Source organism: Platalea leucorodia, assembly GCF_965183815.1.
Source record: "Platalea leucorodia genome assembly, chromosome: 14".
In the NCBI taxonomy this organism is placed as follows: Eukaryota; Metazoa; Chordata; class Aves; order Pelecaniformes; family Threskiornithidae; genus Platalea; species Platalea leucorodia.
The window spans coordinates 10,925,817-10,946,179 of record NC_138836.1 but is presented as its reverse complement, the minus strand read 5'-3'; the positions used below and the strand labels follow the sequence as shown (position 1 = coordinate 10,946,179).

The window sequence follows — 20,363 nt, the reverse complement described above, 5'->3', positions numbered from 1 at the left end:
TGAGGCAGAGCTAAACACCCCCCACCCCAGGAGCCCAGGCCCCCCAACATCTTGCTGCTCCCCGGCTCGTCTGTAGCTTTGCAAGACCTGTGGCTCATCCTAACTCCCAGATGAGCCACCCCGCAACCCCGGCTGCCTCCCCTTGCAAAGCATCGTATCATCACCTCCCGCAACTCCCAGCCCAGAGGTGCAGCCACTTTCCTATATTCGATGAGGAGAAAAAAAACTGTTTCCCATGCAAGTGTTTCAGCAGCCCCGTAATGAATAACCCAAAATGCCAGTTCCAGGGGCGCAGCCTACGCGCTCACCTTGCCTAGGACACGAGCAAAAAGGTAGATGGGGTTCTTCTTTCAATTAATTAGTGTTTCATTAAACCAAATGAAAGGTATCCCCTTTAAAACGAGACAGTAAACATTAAAGCCAAGGGGCAGGATTCTCATTAACGTTGTTTAGCTGTTTTCCTTGTGTGTTTTAAAGTTAACAGAGGAGCGTCTTCTGGCAGATTCCCATGGAAAGGATTGCTTAGGGTGGGGGCGAAACTGCTCTTTCGCAGAGTGTCTCTGTGTTTGTGGCTGTCTTGAATGAACAAGCAAAAAGGAGAGGATTTCAGGTACCCCCGGAGCTTGTTTTACTTTCAGGTTAAGCCCAGCTATTAGCAGAGAGGAGAGGGTGATTTTGGCTCAGCTTGCGGTGCCAGTATTGAAACGTGGAGTAGGATAGTACTGACGGTCCGAGTGTTTATGTAAAAGTCTTAACACGTGGAAGCGATGAGCTTCCTTGTGTATCCGCCGGTGTCAGAAACACGCCGGGTTTTTGCAGGCAGCAGAGTGTGGGTTCTCCGAGAAGAAAGATTTCCTTTCGTGTGGGCTGAAGCTGTCTACGGAATTATATTTTTAGCGTGCGCTTATCCAATTTCCACATGCTGACCCTGTATCAGAAAGGAAACATTAAAAACGAATCTGAAAAAACCTCAAGAACTTTAATCAAGTCTTGACTTTGAAAAATAAACACATGGCTTTGGGGTGGCATCTACTGAAATTTATGGTGGATATGCAGAAAAGCTCATTTATCAAAGATGCTCTCGAAGCCTTGAGGAGCAGATGGCAGTGGGATAGACCTGCTTCTGGAAACGGTGCCCGAGCGAGGAGCGCAGACCTAGACAGAGGAGCCGCAGGCATTTGGGGCATAGTACAGTCCTCGGTCTAGGGGATTTAATTTTCCAGAGGTTTGGTCTTGGTCTTGCAGCTCTTACTCATTCGAGGTGCTGCCCTGCAGCCTGTTTGTGTAATCATTATGTTTTAGCATTTGGTACATGAGCTCTCCCATTAATTGCTGCAGTTTTTTTGTTCTGGTATTTGATGTACTGAATTTCACCTTTTTTTTTTTTTTTTATTAGCCCTGTGGAGGCTGAGGTACAGTGAATTCTTTGTATGGGATTATTCCTTTGAGACCTAATCTTGCCGGCTTTGCTTGTATGAGTAATCTCTATTAACACACAGAGTCCTGGCGTGATGGCAGAGCTGCGGTGTCAGCCCACTGGTAACCAGTTACCAGCCTGTTATAAGTACTCATTTGAAAAAATGTCTGTCTCTCTCCATGGGTTTGTTGTAATCTTTGATGAGGGTTCAGTGCCGGGGAAACGGCCAGATGTTTGCCAGGGGTCCTGATTTCTTATCTTTGGCATCAGAGGCTTAGGTTTCACGTGCATTTCTGTTTCCCAGCAGTCAGACTAAACAGCATCAGTACAAGGTATAAACAGTTGGGTTTGCTTTCAGCGCCCGCAGGAAGCCGGCGCGGGCAGCGAGCGCCCTGTCCGAGGGAACAAAAACCTCTTGGCCGTTTGCAGCGACGCAGGCTTGCAAACGGAGAAGAGCCAGGCAGCCTTCGCGGCCGATGCCGTTGTCACCGGAGGGCTGCTGGGCTGTCACGAGGATGCCACGCCGGGACTGTGGCAGGGTGGCTGCGGGGTCTCGGGCATGCGGGAGACCCCGATTCCTCCTGGAAACAAAACAGCAGCTCCCGTAAGAGCTGCTCGTTATGCGGCGTGAGGCTGGAGAGGGGCTGAGCCGTGGCTGCAGCAGCAGGGTGATGCTCCCGAAGCGGCCGGTTTGATGATGGTACCTGTAGGGCAGCGGCTCACGAGGCGGAGGCTTGGCAGGTGAAAGTCCTGTCACCTACTGGGGTGCCACACAATGCACGAAACCAATCGCAGACGCTGTCCGTTAAATCGAGTGGAATAATCGCTCGCCTCTTACAGCCTGCACTGTGCCTGGGTAAGAAGGCAGCTGTCCTACCGAGCGGCTGATTTTATTAAAAAAAAAAAAAAAAAAAAACCAACAATTTGAGTGATTTAATTTGGTAAGCGTGACACCTCCGTGTGTGCTCGTGTGTGGGTTGAATATCAAGGCAAGTTGTCTGCCGAAAGCAGCTTTCTCCGTTTCGGGTTTACAAGTCCTCTCTTCGTACGGGGACAAAAGGAGGGAGGGGGCAGCCCACAGAGCTCGCGTTGACTTCCCAGCACAGAAATCTCCGCTCCAGCCCTGAACAAGGCTATTGAGCTAACGGAGTTCAATAGCAGGTGAGCATGGGTTGTAATAGAGTTCAACGGCCATCCCCCACCCCGAATACAGCCATATACAGCCTGGGGAAAACCCCAAGAATAGGGGTAAGCCAGTCAAGTAAAAAACATGTCTGGATTAAAAAAAAAATCTGTATTTGCGGGTAATATTGCGAGTCTGGCTGGTTCCCTCTGATCCTTTGTTAGTCTCGCGCTGATTGAGCTGCCTGTTGGAATGTCATTATACTGTCAGTCACCCCAGGAACATTTATTTCATATGTTTTAATCTCCCTGCCTCTGTAGCACCGATGCCAATTTCACTCGAGCGAAGCCAAGCTAATGTCATTAGATTACACCCGATCCAGGGGAAGATGAAAGATGATTCAAAGTTACTCCGGCAGGTTGGGAGTTTAAGTATCGCTCCTCCCGATGCTTCCAGAGCTGGGGAGTTCTGTTTCCTAATTAATGTCCTCTTGGGATTTTTCTCCAAGGCCTTTTTTTTTTTTTTTCCTTCTTTCTAATCTAGGCAACCACTGATGTTTCTGAGTCAAAGGGAACAGAGAGCGTCTCAGTTGCTGAAGAGGTCTGGGATGGAGGAAAAGGAGGTCTGGGGGGACGGACATGCTTACAGCAGCTGCGAGCAGCTGCATCCCACCTTGCGCTGGTTCCCAGCCTCTGTGCCTCAAATCACGGAGAAATCGGAGCCCCGGGGATGGAGGAGCTGGGCCGCTCCTGTAGCAGTGGATGGCCTGGAGGTCCGTGGGGTTTTGTGGTCACTGTAATTCAGCAGCGCAGTCTGCGAGTGCTTTGTAGGCGTGGACGTGAGGATGGGAGCGTAGGTGTGGGGGGCAGGAGTGTGTGGATGATGCCAGGGGAGACTTCGGGGGACTGAGTACAATTCATGAAAGGTGGAGCAGGACCAGATGGCCATCAGGAGGAAAGGGCTTGTTGCAAAACGCGCTGCGGGAGGGAGATGCTGTAGCAGTAGCTGCCTTAAAGTGATCTTCTCCCCCACCTTACTTCAGCCATCCTTGCAGCCTCTGCAAGAAACACCAGGTCTTTGACTGTGTTCAGGGTGTGCCCAGCCCAGGACATGGGTTGTGCCACTGAACGTCGAGTTGGAGCCAGTTTGGGTTTTTCCGCTCCCTGCTGTGTGCACGCCTGCTTGTGGGAAGGTCTGGTTTAGCAGCGCCTGCTCCTCGTCCTGGGAACATCTTGTCTCCCAAACACACCTGAATTACTAATAGCATCAAGCGCAGCCTGCAGCAGTTTCTCTGGAAATTGCAGCCTTGGACAACCACATGCTGAAGAGGATCAAGGTCCTTGTGTATTTATTAGCCATGTAATCAGACACCTCCCCATACTGAGCTCATGGTGCCAGGTGCTGTATAAAAAGGGAACAAAAGATGATCTTGGCCGCAAAGCACAGGTAATTCGCTGTAAACCACAGGTGGAGATAGGCTGAGACAGGCGCAAAGACAGTGGAGAGTGTGTTGGTTGGTTGGGCAGCGTGGGTCTCCTGGCCAAGGAGTCATTGGAGATCATAGAATGGTTTAGGTTGGAAAAGACCTTCAAGGTTATCAAGTCCAACTGTTAACCTAGCACTGCCAAGTCCACCACTAACCCATGTCCCTGAGCACCACATCTCCCTGGCTTTTAAATACCTCCAGGAACGGGGACTCAACCCCTGCCCTGGGCAGCCTGGGCCAGGGCCTGACAGCCCTTTGGGGGAAGACATTTTTCCTAATATCCAACCTAAACCTGCCGTGGTGCAACTGGAGGCCGTTCCCTCTCGTCCCATCGCTTGTTCCTGGGGAGCAGAGACCGACCCCCCCGGCTCCAGCCTCCTTTCAGGCCGTTGCAGAGAGCGATGAGGGCTCCCCTCAGCCTCCTCTTCTCCAGGCTGAGCCCCCCCAGCTCCCCCAGCCGCTCCTCCCCAGCCTTGTGCTCCAGCCCCTGCCCCAGCCTCGCTGCCCTGCTCTGGCCACGCTCCAGCCCCTCCATGGCCGCCTTGGGGTGCGGGGCCCAGCGCTGAGCACAGCATTCGAGGGGCGGCCTCACCAGTGCCCAGTGCAGGGGCACCATCACCTCCCTGCTCCTGCTGGCCACACCGTTCCTGATACAAGCCAGGATGCCATTGGCCCTCTTGGCCACCTGAGCACACTTCTGGCTCATGTTCAGCCGGCTGTCGACCAACACCCCCAGGTCCTTTTCTGCCGGGCGGCTCTCCAGCCACTCCTCCCCAAGCCTGTAGCACTGCATGGGGTTGTTGTGACCCAAGTGCAGGACCCGGCACTGAGCCTTGTTGAACCTCACACAGTTGGCCTGGGCCCATCGATCCAGCCTGGCCAGGTCCCTCTGTAGAGCCTTCCTGCCCTCCAGCAGATCAACACTCCCGGCCAACTGGGTGTCGAGGATGGAGGATGAGGTGAGTTTATGGGTGGTTGAAGGGACCTCTCCTTGCTGGGGAAGAGCAAAGGGGAGAAGGAGCTTGTTCGAAATGCTGATGAGATCAGGGCTAGGGTCATTGAGTCTGTTATAAAAAGACAGTAACTGGTTCTGGTGCTCATGTGCTTTGCTGCTGCCTTTGTGCGTGATCGGGCTCGGATACTCCAAGGCAGGTCGGTAAAGATTTGAAATAGTTTGAAGGTTGGCACACTGCTGCTGGGGAGATGTCTTGGTGTGCCTCAGTTTGTCCATCTGTAAAGTGGGAGGGAAGTCGCTGCCGTGTGCTGCAGGGGTGGGACAGCAGGGTTGTGACTCTGTGGCACCTCTCTCCGGCGCAGAGATGAGGTGCGATGTGGAATCTGAGCTTGTTGGGCTATGCTGTGGGTTAAATAACACCCAAAGCAGGTGAACCCCACCAGAACAGCTGGCAGAGGTCCTGCAGCCTTGGCACAGCTTCGGCTCACTGTCCTCTCGGGGCGAGGTGGCGTGCCATCTAGTGTGCTCACCTGATGGATGGCACCAGCCGGGGGTGGCAGCGTCCAGACACACACCCCTCGCAAGATCTAACTGCAAAGAACTGAGACTGGGCTCTTTCCCCTTCTTACTCCTTAATAAACCCTAAAGGGTGGTTATTTTTAGTGGTTCTTTCAAGCGTTTTACATCTATACGTATCACTTCTGTTTTCTGTTAATGGGGGAGTTCATATCCAGGGTTCGCGTCCATCCTTGATGATGGGGTGAGCTCCTGAGCTGGCGTATAAGGAGACATCAACCCCATTCCCATTAGAAAGCATCAAAATAAGTACTTAGGATTTTATTGGATTCTCCTCTTGGCAGATCCTGTGGTCTGCATGGGGATATACCGGGGAGGTTCAGAAGTCAATAGACTCCATCCTCCTCTTCAGTACTGCTTCATGCCCTGGTCCCTGGGGCACGGGAGACTGGAGGGGATCGGCACCTTCCTCGTCCACCCCGTGGCTCTGCCTGGGCTTGGGGTGCTTGGAAACTGGGGCTCCCCTGGCCCTGCCTGCTGGTGCTGAGCAATCTTGAAAATATGGCCTTGACTGTCCAAGATTTTGTCAGTTAAATTCATAGAGCATTCATTCAGTGCAAAGCTCCAGCTGGCTGGGGCGAGAGCCCATTTATGGCAAGAATTGTGATACTCTTTAAAGAAGCAGCAGATTCACCCCGCTTAAACCACTAGTCCTCCTTTAAGGTCGGATCTTGCAAATCCTCACCTATGCATGTAGCCTGTCCTCCTGCCATCGGCTCCGCTGCCTTCGGAGCGGCTCCTGGGAGTAATTACATCGAGTCTGGGGTCGGGGGCCATGCTCTGGCCACACCATCACCACCAATATGTCTGTTCACCGCAGCCGAGCTAGGATTTCACCCTGACCTTTTGAAGTCTATAATAAGAGCAGTTAGGTCTGGGGAGGGGGAAGAGAGCTGGTGCCTTTCCAAAGAGTTCAGAGCAAACAACAAGTGATCAGAAAACCTGAGAATAACCCCCTGTGAGCCCCCTCCCTGACACAGGCATTAAAACTCCTGAGTTGCTAATTATGCTTTTCCCCTGGAGAATATCGAGGTAACCCAAACTGCTTTCGCAGGGAAACAGCAGAGGCTGGCGAGGGGGAGTAGGGGCGGTTGTTGTGGCCATAAATCTTTGCAAATTCTCATTACATGCAGGTATTATGGAAGGGAAGTGGATTAGGTTGCAAAGTTGTGTTGCTGGGGTTGGATACTGGGTTCTTACCCCATTACAAAGCCCCGTGTGGGTCGGTGGGGCTGTTCACGCAAAGGCTGTAGGACGGGGGCCATCCCGGGGACCGTGACAGTGGCTGGTGTCTCTGCCTGTCTCCTGCATAATCCAACTCCTGCGAAATTCAGGTTTTCATGGTTTGGAGTTAAACATGTTAACCTCCCAACTGTGCCCTCCTGAGCCCTTGCGACTCCCCGGGGGGTACGTGAGCAGGACGGTGCCCGCAGTGAGAATATAAATAGAGTTGCTCGAGGAAGTGAATTATTCTTGGCATTTCTTTCACTGAATGATGTGATTCTGCAGGAGGAAATCTTTCAGCAAAAGAAATCGCCGGTTCCCTTCATGCATGGCAAGACCATCCTTCTTGCTTCCTGGAAGTGAGGAGATTCATAATGTACTTTTTCTGTTGCAACACCATCTGTTGCAGAGATATAAAGATCCCTGCTCAAACTCCCCCAGGCTCAAGGCTGCTGCCGGGTACGTCTCTGGTGGGAGACAGAGGAGAAACTTCCCATCGCTGCCCCGGGGGAGCTTTGGAAACCGCATGCGATTGTTTTCCCCACTGTCAAGCAGCTGTGCCCAAGCGTCCCGTAAGAAAATCCCACCTGGGCAACTCCAGCCATCCAGACACCTTCCTTGCACAAAGCCGTGCAGATCGTGGATGCTGGCACAGCAGCTTCAGTGGGATCCTGCCTAGCTCCCGGCTGTGAGCGGGAGATGGAGCAGCCTCCCCTGCCCCAGCCGCACCACTTGGCTCCAGTTCCCAAGCGCATCCAGTGGCTGGAAACTGGGATGTGAACAGTTGGATCAGGTCTGACCACAATCGCCTTCCCATGCCTTCCCCTGATGAGAGATGTTCAGGTTCAAGCGCACCGTCGGGATGGGAAGCTGGCTATTTATTTATTTATTTTTTATCTCTCTAGCAGGATCTTTTTTTGCTGAAAATTTCAGAAAGCCAGGCTGATTTGTTCTGACATCGCCCATTGGAAAAGGGCTCCCTCCTGCAGCCCGTGCTCTCTGGGGAAGCCTTTTATGGGAAAATATCAAATCCAATTGTTTTGACTTCAGTGTTTATCTGATGGTTTGTGTGTGTGTGTACGCTCACGTGTGCATCTTTGGGCTCTCAAGTGTTGCATTTCATCGTTAACATTTCGTTTCTGCTTTCATGGTATTGTATTATAATGTTGAGTGCCATATACCAGCATCTTTCAACATTATTTAAACACTTTTGCACTGTCTGAACTGGACTGTTTGGGAAGCCCTTTTTGGGGAGAAATTCCCAAGCGTTGGCATGTTCCAGCTCAGAGTAAAACAAGTGAGGAAACATCTGGATTTCCCACCTGGGGGAAGCTCTGTGTCCTGACCCCTCCGGCGCAGGGTTAGCGAGGGAAAGGCAGGCGATGCGATGGCCCGGGAGAAGTGGTGTGCAGAGAGCCCGAGGAGGTGGCCACGCTCCGGGATCAGCGACCCCACGGTGCTGATGTGCTCCGAGCCCGTGTAACATGCCAGCTGGAGACACTGCTTTCCCCATTTTGCATCTGGACTTTGTTGGCTCCAGAGTCCTTCCCCCGGCTGTAAATTTGCTCCTTAAATCCCTTTGGTCTCAAACATTGCTGGACTCCAGGCTGTGCCTTGCCAAGTTTTGCTTTAAGTCTCAATAAAAAGGTGTTTGGGAGGACCCCAGGTCACCCAGTGCAGCAAGGCACAGCTTTCCTCTGCTCCTGCTGGCCCTGTGCCCATGGAGGGTCCCCGGGCCTGGGCGGGGGGAGCACTGGGTTACCCTGGGTGCAATTAGTATTGTGCCATTAACGCACTGTGATTTATGTAGGTAAAACTGGTGATGGCAGAAAGAGACTGCGTGATGTACCAAAGGCAGAAGGGAGGGAGAGCTCCCTCCTCTGAGCCACAAGCGCTGGGTCAGTGGCCTGAGCCGTGGTGTTTCTCGCTTTCCAAACCCATGCTGTTAGGAGGCGTTGGCAGAGCTGTGGCATGGCCGTCCTGCCTGGGGCTGGCAGCCAGTCCCTGGGTTAGTTCAGTGCCATGGCCACCAGCAGCATCGGTGGGATGGAGGATGCTCCGTGCTACCAGTGGGGAAACGGGCAGAAAAGCACCCAGAGCCTCTGGCAGAGGGAGGCTTAGCACATGGGGCCTCCTGACATCTCACTCCGTGCTGCCGTTGGTCTCCTCTAACCACGGTAGGAAGGGAGGCTGGCTGGTACGAGCATCAGCCATGGGTGTTCGGCGCGTGCTGAGCTTCCCTTGGCATCAGCCGTATCCCCCCCGGTGCTGCTCTGCTCCTCAACCTGCTCCTCGCGCGGAAGGTCACGGAAAGTTCCCCTGACTCCTCTTACAAGGGTTGAGGGTGGTAATCCTTGCGTCCGGGCTAACTTCCAGCTCAGGTAATTCTAGTCTCTGCCCCTAAAAATTAACTCTGCAGTTTTAACTGGCTCCAGTTGTCTTTGTTCCCCATCCACGGACCTGCTGGGCACCGTGCTGCTGGCAGAGACCCACCACAGGGCTCGGGGCGGTTGGCTTTTGATGGCTGCAAAGTGATCTTTCTTCTGGTCTGCAAGAGGATTTGGTTTTTTCTCTGTGCAAAAGCTGTGTGTCACGGCAAGGGATAAAGCTAATGTTGTGCAATATTCCTGCCCTCTTGAACTGCTGAACTGCACTGTGTGAATATTAATATTTGCCTATAAATGTTTACCTGGTATTTATCAGTCTTGTACCTGTGTGACAATGGCTGTTAGCTCCTTCATCATCTCTAAAGAAGGAAAAAACCAAAAGCCAAGTCTCACTGCATGCAGCAAGCAGAGCACAGGTCGTGGCATGCAGGGCTGGGTGAGAGGAGCGTGGTTTGGGGTTCAGCCGCCTCCTCTGCAGGGCTCGGTGAGACCCGCCTTGTGCGCGTTGGTTCTGCCAACGTCTGGCTGCCCTGCGTGCCCTGTCCCAACCAGCTTCCCCAGCAGGGCAGGGCCACACGGAGGAAGAGGAGGAGGAAGATGCTGAGCACAGGCACGTGTGCACGCGGATGCACCGGTGCCTCGGTGCTCGCTCTTCCCCAGCCCAGCGGCATTCAGGGCCGCAGGGGCAGTGAGCAGCTCTCCCCGCAGCCTTAGCTCACGCGGGGTTTACTGGGTTTCTTGCTCTGCCGACGCGTTAGAGATGACTCGGCTTTACCATGTGCTGGAAACGTCCTTTCCACTTGCTTCTGGGCTGGGGGCTGTCGCTCCTCCAGCACCTCTGCTGTCGCAGGGTTGGCTGCGTCTGCAAGCCCACGGAGGCATATTCATCTCCTTGGGTGCTCGCTGTCCGTCTTACGTTTCCCCCTCCGTGAGCTGTGAAACTCTCCCAGGAAGGGAGCTCCTGAGCTCTGCTAAAGGCTCTCCCTGCAGCCTGGGTCCAGAAGCTGCCGAGAGGGGGATTTCAGGGGGTGGTGAGAAGGCAGCAGCCATCCCTCTCATGTCTCCATCTGTACGATGAGCAACAGGTTGGAAAGAAGCAGAAATAGGGACTTTTTCAAACAGTGTGAGATTAAATTGTGAAACTGGCTGCCATGGGAGGTTTTTGGCTAAAAGGCTCTAAAAGGGCTTCAGAAGTGCTGAGCAAAGAAAGATGCATCAGGAGCTGTTAGGCATGAGCGACCAGAAGCAAAATCCAGCTGAGGGAGTTCCCGAGCCTTGGCTGGGGACCCAGGGGTTTGCTCCTGCTGCTGGCACAGGAATTAGCTCGTGGGTCAGGGGGACCCCAGGGCGACCCAGGGCTCATCTTCCCATGGCTGTTATCAGGGGAAATATGATCGGTGTTATTTGGTTAGAAATACACTTTCTGGAAGGGGATGAATTTTCCAGTTGGGATCGAATGGCTGGCGGTTGATAGCGAAGAAGGGAGCGTTGCACTTTGCGCCCACGGTCTGGGTAATTTCGGTGTAAATGACTGCCGAACGCCTGCACCCCGTCAACTCTTGTGCTGAAGAGCCGATGTGTGTGTAACTGTGTTAGTTCATCCCAGATGCAATGAAAAAAAGAAAGATATCTCTTATCACTTGTAGGCTAGTGAGAGCTGGGTAACCATGGCTGAACTTTCTGAAGCATCCTTTCAGATTTATGCACTCCTAAGGTACCCGAGGCTGCTCGCTCTGTGCGGTGGCAGCAGGCAGGGGCTGGCAGCGACCCGGCCCCGTGGCCTGAGCTGCTGCAGCCCCGCTGGGACCGATGTTTGCTTTGCAAACGTTTGGAGTGGCTTAAGTTCTGACTGCTGCCCCGGCTCTTCATTTCTGCCCATCTGCTGGAGGGTTTTGCTGCCTGGATGGAGGGCATGAGCCCTGCTCCTCTGCCCCATGCAAACCTGCCTGGGTTTAAAGGGCTGCCGGAGGTTTCTGAGCAAGCATGAAAAAAGCTGAGCCCATCCGTGGGTTTGGATGGCTGGAAGGCAATACGTGCCCCAGGAGAGACACAGCGGGGACGGCTGCATTGCTGCTTGCTGCGGCAGGAGGTCAGGTAGCAATGGGGGAAGCATCGTTCTGGGGAGCAGGCGCGGGGCAGGCTGGAGGGGAGGGCGAGCGCAGAGCTGCATGCTGGGGCTGCTGGAAGGAAAACTTTCTGCCAGCACTCATCTTTCCAAGGAGACCAGCAATGCCAGCTTGCCAGGAGCAATCCCTCCATTGCGTAGCAAAGAGGTGAAGGTGTGAAAGCTGGACCCTCCTTAGGGCAGGAATGGGATTTTGTTGTGCACCTGCGGTGATAGGAGAGCTGAGCTCCTGGGCATGGTGTGGGCATTGCCACTGCACAGATGGTGTGTGCTGCCTGTCTCTTGTGTTGTGTCCAGGCCGGCGAGGAGGCTTTGGGACACACTCAGCCTCGCTGGGTGGTGGTGAGCAAGGGCCTGTTCTGTCCCGTGCCTCAGTTTCCGCATCTGTGAAATGGGGTAATGCTGATGAGCTCACTCACAAACTATTAAGGTCACTGCTAAAGGTGCACCTAGGGGGATGGGACTTGGCTTTCCTGCAGTCGATGAGCACCAGGATCCGTCCCTCCAGCATCGCCTCTCCGGGTTGCGTTTGCTCCGACCACAGGCAGATGCAGAGGATGTGCAGAGGGTCGGACGCAGAGTCACGTCAGGTTTAAATGTTTTTGCCGCATGCACGGGGTGTGATCCCGCTCAGCCCAGCACAGGAGCTGGGCTCGGGGCAGAGGCACTCAGCCCCCAGAGCTGCCTTCATAACGAGTCGTGATACCGCTCCGCCTGCTTGCTCCTGGCTCTGCCACCCTCCTTTCCAGCAGCAGTAAATCCTCTGGAAGAGCCTCAGAAAGAAAGAATTTAGTAGGACACGCAAGCGGTTAGCCCAGGAGCCTCCGAAGGGGCCAAGATGGGGGGAAGGACTTTGCGGCCTGACCCAGATGCAGTGCACAGCATTTAATTGAGTTTGACCAGCTCCAGTGCCAGGGGTCAGGGTCAGGCCAGCAGCAAAGCCTGCCGCGGCGCCGGAGCCGCTTCGTTTGGCACTCGGACGGGTTGAGCTCTGCCCTGCCTGCGCGGGGGGTCGCAGCCCTCTGTCACATCGTGGGGACCCGCTGCCTCCGCGGCGCAATGCGGCCGGGTTGGCGAGCCAACCCGTGAGTTGTGGGTTTTCAAGTGGGCTGCGCCTCGGAGTTTTACAGGCTTCGTCTGCTCGTTGCTTCGTAATTGCAATTGAGTTGTCTGGCCAAGTGACAGCGAACTGCCGGGTTGCAGCTGATGCCTGGATGTGTCCCCGTTTCTGACGCACCCATCCCTGCAGCCCAGCTATTCAAGGGGCTTTACAACAGTAAAATCCAGCATTCATTGCCCTCCCTTCCAGCCTGCCCCAAAACAGAGGTGGGAGGAAGAAATTGGTGCTTCCCCACTGCTGCCTGCCTCTGCCAGGCGGTGCAGTGGGGCAGCAGCTCGCCTCCCCAGCCGCCGGAGCCGGGCACCGGCATCGCAGGCAGTCTCCTGCAGCAGCTAAGAGAAGAAGCCATGGGCTTGATTTATCCATCGGGACCCACCAGCCTTCTCAGGCCAGACGTAAAACCTCTGGTTTCCTAGTATACCTCTGGATTCTTTGGTACATGAGAAATATGCCATTGCAGCACTGGATTTTTAAATTGTTATTTATTTTTGGACCATATAAGCACCTCCCCAGCACATGCTTCTGTTCTCACCCCAGAGCAATGCCCCCAGCGCCGCTCTCACTCAGGAGCTGCTTGGGCTCGGTCATGTTATAGCCCTGGGAAGGTAGATGGGAAAGGCATCAGGGGCAGTGATCGCAGAAGCGAGGAAGGAATTTGGGTGTGTTTCCTCTGGAGTAAATCTGGCTTAAAATTATGAGTTGCTCCGGATTTTATTAAAGCCCAGAAAGCAGCGCTTGGCTTCGTTGGCCAAATCCAGCAGTGTTGTAAAAGCTGGTGTAAGCCCACACCTAGATGAAGGAGCCTAAGCCTGGGTGACCTGCAGAGCCATGCTCAACCCTGGCTGCTCCCAGAGGCGTTCTTGGCCATCACTCCCCTGGGGACATCCAGGGGTGAGTGGGGTGGAGGAGTCTGGATCCAGACCGGAGCCCACTGGGTGTTTCAGCATGGATGGGGCATGCGTCCCTGTGCCCTCCATCCCTGGGAGCTTCTGCTGAGCAGCCGAGTAGCCCATGGTCAGCCCAGGGTGGGTGCCCTGGTGGGTCTGGCCTCTGCTCATGGTCACCTTCCTGGTCACCTTGGTTGCTGGGAGCCAGCTCTTCCTGGAGCATCCCCTTTTCCTTACACATCCCCAGTATAAAGCCAGATTTATCAGACCAGTGACTTGTGCACCAGCAGCTGAGCCTGCTCTCGTGGGAGTCTGTCTGTCTGTCTGTCTGAGTGGGCTGTGCTCTTGCCTGCCTGCGGCTGCTGGGGCTGCTTGGCATCCCTGGATCCGCAGGCAGCTTTGCCCAATGTGAGGAATTAGGAGTTGTTTGATTCCTTGGCTTCCCAAAGATGCATCAGCAAAGGGGTCCAGGGGAAGCTGTGTCCTGGCTGATCTCCTAAGCTGGGCATTAAATGTGTGGCATACTGCAGGAAAGGGCTTGGAAGGAAAGCGCACCGCGCACTGAAAGCCATCCTGTCCCCGCGCTGTCCTCAGGGAGGGGGCACTTACCGCACCCCTGTACTTAGGAGTGGAGCCCTGAGATGATCCTGCTCCTGCCCTGGCAAACCTTTCCCAGCCCACTCCGAGCCCTCAGGTCCTCAGAGCCATAAAACAGATTCCAATGGGATCCTGGGGATGAGGAGAAGGGAGAGACCCGGGCACTCTCCCTCCCTGCTCTCCCTGCAGGCCCCCCCCCGCCGAGCAGCCCTGGGCAGAGCCACAGCCCAGGGGCACATCCCTTGCTGGGAGCCACGGGGCTCTCGGGGGGGGGGGGGGGGGGGAAGAGTCGGGAGGGAGCTTTAAGGAGTGATTAACGGCCTCAGCCACGGCAGGGCCATGGGTCAAAGAGGCCCAATTATTTCCTGGTGATATTCCTGCTGGAGGGGGCGATAAGCCGATGTGGCAGATACAGGTCCACCTGACCCCCCAGCTTCGGCAGAGACAATGGGGACACCCCCTGAGCCCCGTTCACGCTCTCCGCAGAAGGACGTTCAGACACAAGACCCAGACAGGTCACCCCGACATTGCTGACTCAGGCATGGTCCCCACCACTTAGCACAGATTTCCAGGAATGCCATCCTTAACATCTCCCGCTAGGCAAATCATAGCCATCATATGTTTAAGGGAAAAATTGGATTTGCCTTGTAATCTAATCAATGTTAAATAACAGTAATTCTAACTCCGAGGCTCTATGTTTAAAGTGCTGTGGGTCTCTGGGGATCATCAGAGTTATTTAATCTAATGAAATTACCATTACTGTCTAATGAGGGTGCGCCACAGGGATGTGTTTCCTGGGAAGGAAAGCAATGGTTAAATCACTGGCAGTCAGGGCCAAATATTCAGAGGAGGGTAAATGGACAGAGTGCAGTAAGTTGAAGGTTTCACCTGGTTGGGACCCAGAGCTATTTGGCTGCATCTTTCTAATGGGAACTGGCATTGCTGAGGACATGGTGGTGGTGAGCACGCACCCAGGTCCCTCCCGTCACCTCCCCGGGATGCCTGGGCAGGCTGGGCCACACTGGTGCCACCTGTCCCCTTTTTCTGGCCCAAGCAGGAATTACTGGACTCGATGATCTTAAAGGTCTTTTCCAACCCAAATGATTCTGTGTCTTTTAACCCATCTCAATACTTCATCCTGGGTCATGCCTTGCAACCCAGCAGGTTGCTCTCTGCGTTGGCTCTCCGTGTGGTGGTCCGGGCTGTGTTGTCTGCCGGTTTTTAAGATATTTTCCCCCAAACCTGCTGTACTTTTTAATTTTCATTAAGTGGTTTTTCCTTATCTCCTTTTTAGAGGGAGATAGGGCCTATTTCAGTTCATATTTCCCATGCTGGCTTCGCAGCAATTTCTGAGCCACCAGTCGATTCAGTCATTACGGAGCAAGCCGAGCCGTACTGAGCCGGCTGCTTTCCTACGCGCTGAACTTACTGTATTCAAATATGTTGGAGTTATATCAGCAGCAGGCAGGGACTCTGCTGCTGTCAAATACCAGCACGGGCGCATCCTGTGTAACCAGGGGAGTGTTCCTTCCCTGTAGCGCGTGCTCTAATTTCCCATTATTATTTCTTTAATAAGACTGATACTTACTGTACATCGCTCATTTGCTCCTAAAATTGGAGCCATTAGAGCAATAAGTGGCAATTACCTTCTGAGCGGCGTGTCAACCCAGCGCGGTGCCTCCCCGAAGAAGGAGGCTGAAACCTGCCTTTCAGGAGCAAACGCCCGTGAGCAGCAGCCTACCGCCGGGGTGGCTTGGTAGGGACAGCTGGGTGTCTGTCGGGGTTGCCCAGCACCCTCCGGAGGGAGGATTGCACCCATGGGTGCTGGGGGAGGACGCATCTGGCTTGGTGTCTGTGGATGATGGAGATGAGGAGGGGTTGTGGCTCTGGACGTGCTGCTGAGTTATGTCGGGACATGTTCCCTATCCGGTGGCTGGGCTCCTCTGAGCAGCCCATCCCCAGGGAGTGGCTTCTCTGCTGGAAAACAATCTCCATGCTGAAAAAAAATAAAAAAGGAACATGTCTGGGAATTTAATCATATTAAGTGCTCCTAAAAAATCACGTCTGTGCTGCACAACAGCATGCCAGAGGTCTCTGGGGGAGCAGATGCAGCAGGACCGGTGAGGATTTGGTGCAGAGGGATGGGGCAGAGGAGGGACTTCTGGAGGACGGCGGGTGAGATGTGCGAGCAGGCAGGTCTGAGAGCCCACACGCCGCCCTGTCCTACACGGCCGCAGCCCGGCCAGCGCTGCAGGCCACCAGCCCTTGCTCCCACAGGGGCAGCACTCTGTCCTCAGGGCTGGCGCGGATGAGCCCCACGGCCACGGCACGGGTCCCCTCGGCGCAGCGTGGGAGCGCAGGCGATGCCCCGCGTGCTAACGAGGAGGTCCGGGAGCCGCCGTCGGCGAGGACGGTCCCTACGGGCGGCTCCTCAGCGACAGCCGGGATGTCTGTGTTCATTATGCACATCCCTTTCATGCCGCCTTCATTATTCGCATGCTATCTAGTGTCATTAAGATATCAAGTTCATTTAGGTACATCCACATTGGCAGTTTAATTATGTCTGGGTACTACTCTGTATTTTATTCGTGGACTATCTGGGGGCGGTTGTCAAACACAAACCCAGGAGATAAAGGTTCGGTGGCTGCAGAATGCTAATGTCCTGCTGGTTCCCTTTTGACAAATACACATGCCAGTTATTACCAAACTGATTATTTCATTCATTAACACCACATACATCAGCTCCCTTCACCCGGTATTATTGTATACATTCATCTTTTCATAAACAATTACCTGACAAGGTTGGGAAAGGCAAGTACTGGGGAATTAATGCTCTGATGAGAAGTTCCTGGCGTGGGTTAGTAACAAGGTGCTGGGGGGGTGTGGAATGCCCCGTTCGCGTGATCGCTTCATTAATCAAATTAGGGACAATAGCACGTCACATGCGTGCCATGTTTCCCGACAATACCGAACCCCTTTGCATTGTGCCAGGGGCTCGGCGGATGGGGCTCCCTGTCCAGTTTGCGGTGATGGGGGAGACGAAATGAAAACCGGGGGAGCTGGCGGGAAGGCTTGGAAAGCATTCGCTGCGGCCGGACCATCGTGTGCATTTCTCATCTGCCCTTTTCTTTTTTTTCATTATTATTTTCTTTTATTCTTTATTTTATTTCTTTTTTCTTTTCTTTATTATTCTTTTTTTTCATTATTATTATTATTATTATTATTATTATTATTATTATTATTATTATTGTCGTGAGGAACATTTGCATGAGAACAGGTTCTTTGTTTATTGTTTGTGCCTTTTTTTCCGGCTTCCACATATTGCTTTCCTGGAGCTGTAACCCTCCACGACAGCATTAGCGGTGGTGGTGGGAATGATTAAGACACCGTGAACATGCAACCATCTGGGGGAACAAACCCCCCTGGGTCTTCTTTCTCCATTTTTTAACTGTAAAAGGCTGGCAATGGAGAAAAAAAAGTACAGGGAGACATGAACACTGAAAAATAACCAAACTCATGAAATAAGTGATTCGCACAGCTTGCTTAGAGATCATGGTGAAACCCAGTGGACAGGACTGGTGACGCTGCTCGCCCAGCTGGAAGGTTGCTCTCACTGTCTGGATCTGCCACAGGTAGCATCCTCCAGCATGCTATGTCCAGAATTGACCTGTGTGGAAGGAATCAGACCTGGAGCCGCTCTCAGCGATTTCCCTTGAACACACAGCCCACCAGGTTTCAGTGTGCTGTTGGTCCCGTATTTATTTCTTTAAAGACGTTGCACCCTCACCTGTTTCCACCAGCAAGCTCGCTCCCGCTGATGCGGAGAAGGAGCAGCTGCAGGAGGCCACCAACGCAGCCAGAATCAATTCAGCTTTTCACTCAAGCAGACACGCTCGGAAAGTAATGCTTCAGGGGTCATACTTCTGCACTACTCCAGCGCAGGATTTGCAAACTAAATAAAGGATCCGAGTGAGATTTAAGTGCCTAACTCCCTTAGGCCCCTTTGAAAAAAAGCCCCGCTGGAATAACTAAGAAGCTTTCACTGTGCTTTTGCAAAAACATTAATCCTCCTTGCTATCTCCACGAGTCTCTTTGATCACACTTCAAAATCTTCATCTCCAGGGGTCCTGTCTGGGCTTTCCAACGTGGCTTAAGAGCAGACATCTCGCTGCTTCTTGGGGAGACCTGGGCTCCCAAGAGACAGGATCACTTTTCAAAGTCCCCCCGTGGCTCTCCATGTTGGGACGGAAAGATCACACCATGCCAAGGCTGCCAGTGGTGCCGCTGCCCTGCAAGGTGAGACCCCGTGCCCCGACCACGGGCTGATGCCCGACTGTCGTGGTGGGCCATGGTGCCAGCATGGATCTGAAATCCCTGCTGCTGTTAGGAGTGTCAGCGGGGGCTTAGCCAGTTTTTCCTGCATTTTCTTCCTTTTCCCCAGGGGAGCACAATGAAAGAGGGAGCACGCTCAGGCTGGGTTTTCTTCTCTTTGTGGATGCTGAGAAATGAAGGGGGAAGGAGGGCTGGTCTTCCTAAGCAGGGCAGCCCTGGAAAACGAGAGGCTGGGGGGTCATCTTCACGAGCTGATCTGAAACCCCCAGCCCATGCCAGTTTGGTGCTGAGTGAAGAAGATGAGGGTTTATTGGCCTGGATCCAAACGGCTCAAGCTGACTCATGACGCTGAGGTCACTCATTGTTTGGGTTTGTTCATCCATTCATCGTCTGGAGAGCACTTTTCTTTGTTTGTTTTTTTTTACATTAATGAGCTGGATTCACTCTTAGAAACCTCGGTGTCATGCTAAAGCCCAAGCAACAGCCTCCACATCCCCACTCCCTTCCCTGTGCAGTGAGATGAAGGTGAGCACGGTACAGATGTATGGACCAGCTGGACCTCAGCTGGACGCTGGGACTTCTTCTTCCTCTGCTTGCTGTACAATTTACTCATGAAATTTAGATCTGCTATCAACTAAAACTTCCTGAAATATGTCAGATGACGCTGTTTGATACCGGGTTAGACAATGATGCATTCCCTGGGAGGAGGTGGAATAGCTGAGCACAGAAAAGAGCTCTTAATGCGTGACCTTGTGAGCTGTGGCTAAAATCCCTTCATAGACTGCGGGGCTGGCGGAGGCCAGGATTGCTCAGTGCAGTTTCTTCAGCACAAGCCCCTGCCTTGCCCAGAACTTGCAAATTAGGCTAGGAGGAATCTTTTTAAGCTTTCTATTTTCTGGAGGCTTTTGCCCTCTTTGCACTTGACTGCTTTGCTCCAGGAATGAGTAGGGAGCCCTTTCCCAGCCATTAAATTTTCGTTTAGCGGAAGGACAAAGAATTGGCATGGGAAGGATGAAGAATGACTGCGAGGGTAAACTTGTGTGACTCCGTATATTTTAGATCGTAGCCTGAGGTCAGGCTCCCTTTTTTGTAATACAGATAGAGGACTTTTTGGCCTTGCAGCAGGAGGAAATGTGTAGAGACATAAAAAGAAGTCACTTCTCAGCATAATTTAAGAAACAACCTCTGTTCTCAAAAGGGGGGTCCTTTGAGGTGTCTGGCTCTTCCGTAAAGCTCCCCATTGATGTGCACGCACGCACACAAGTATATGTGAAGCATCTCCAGCAGTATAGGGCATGTCACAGTATTTTTCCAAACTTAATGATTGCTGTTGAATTGTTTAGGACTCCACAACAATATCTTAGAGGATGGATCCCTTTATCTCTGCAGAGAGGGGAGAAAGTCCAACAGCTGGGCTGTTAACCCGCAGGGATGTCTGAAACTCCCCGGGAGCGGTTGTGTGGCCCAAGTGGGTCTCAGCCTGCTGCGCCCACTGCCCATTTCAGATATTATCTCCCTACCTTGGGCTTCAGCTTCCTTAGTTTAGCTACTTCAGTTCCTGCACTCACTAGGTCCTGATTTTTGGTCTCTGAGATCTGGCAGGATTTCTGCTCCTCCAGAGGGAAGGAGGATGGAGGAACACCTTTTTTTCTCTAGTCCCCTCCATTCAGTGGTTTTTCTCTATCCTTCCAATTTCCAGACAGTATTTCATTCCCCTTCACATTGCCTGTAGCTTCTCAACCGGCCCTCTCTCCTGCTCCGGTTCCTGCCCTAGCTCCTCTCCCATCCTTCTCGTCTTCCATGGGAAGAACGCATGCATTGCTGTGAGTGTGCATGGCTGAAGGTGCGCCTGTGTTTGTGCCTAAGAAAAATGAGGCAGACATGGAAAACAAGCAAATCACATTATATATTGCAGGCAATAATGTAGCTCCCAGGGGACAGAGAGAATATAGTGAGAGACAAAGGAACAATAGACTTTGCTGGCCCGAGCGCTCAGTTGATTGTGGCTTTTCTGGAATTATTCTTGACTTCCTTTGCATGAGTGGTGAATCGGGCCTTGGAGCTGATAAGAGATCAGGATGCGGTCTGGGGGCCGCGGCGGGGATGCGCATCGTTTTGTCGGGAGCCCTTGTCG

At 53.1% G+C, this 20,363-nt stretch overlaps 1 protein-coding gene across 1 annotated transcript in view; it reads left to right on the top strand.

Moving 5' to 3' along the window:
- HS3ST3A1 (heparan sulfate-glucosamine 3-sulfotransferase 3A1) overlaps nucleotides 1–20,363 on the top strand; it is a 36,457-nt gene that overhangs the window by 1,330 nt on the left and 14,764 nt on the right. The gene's annotated exons all lie outside the window — the stretch shown is intronic.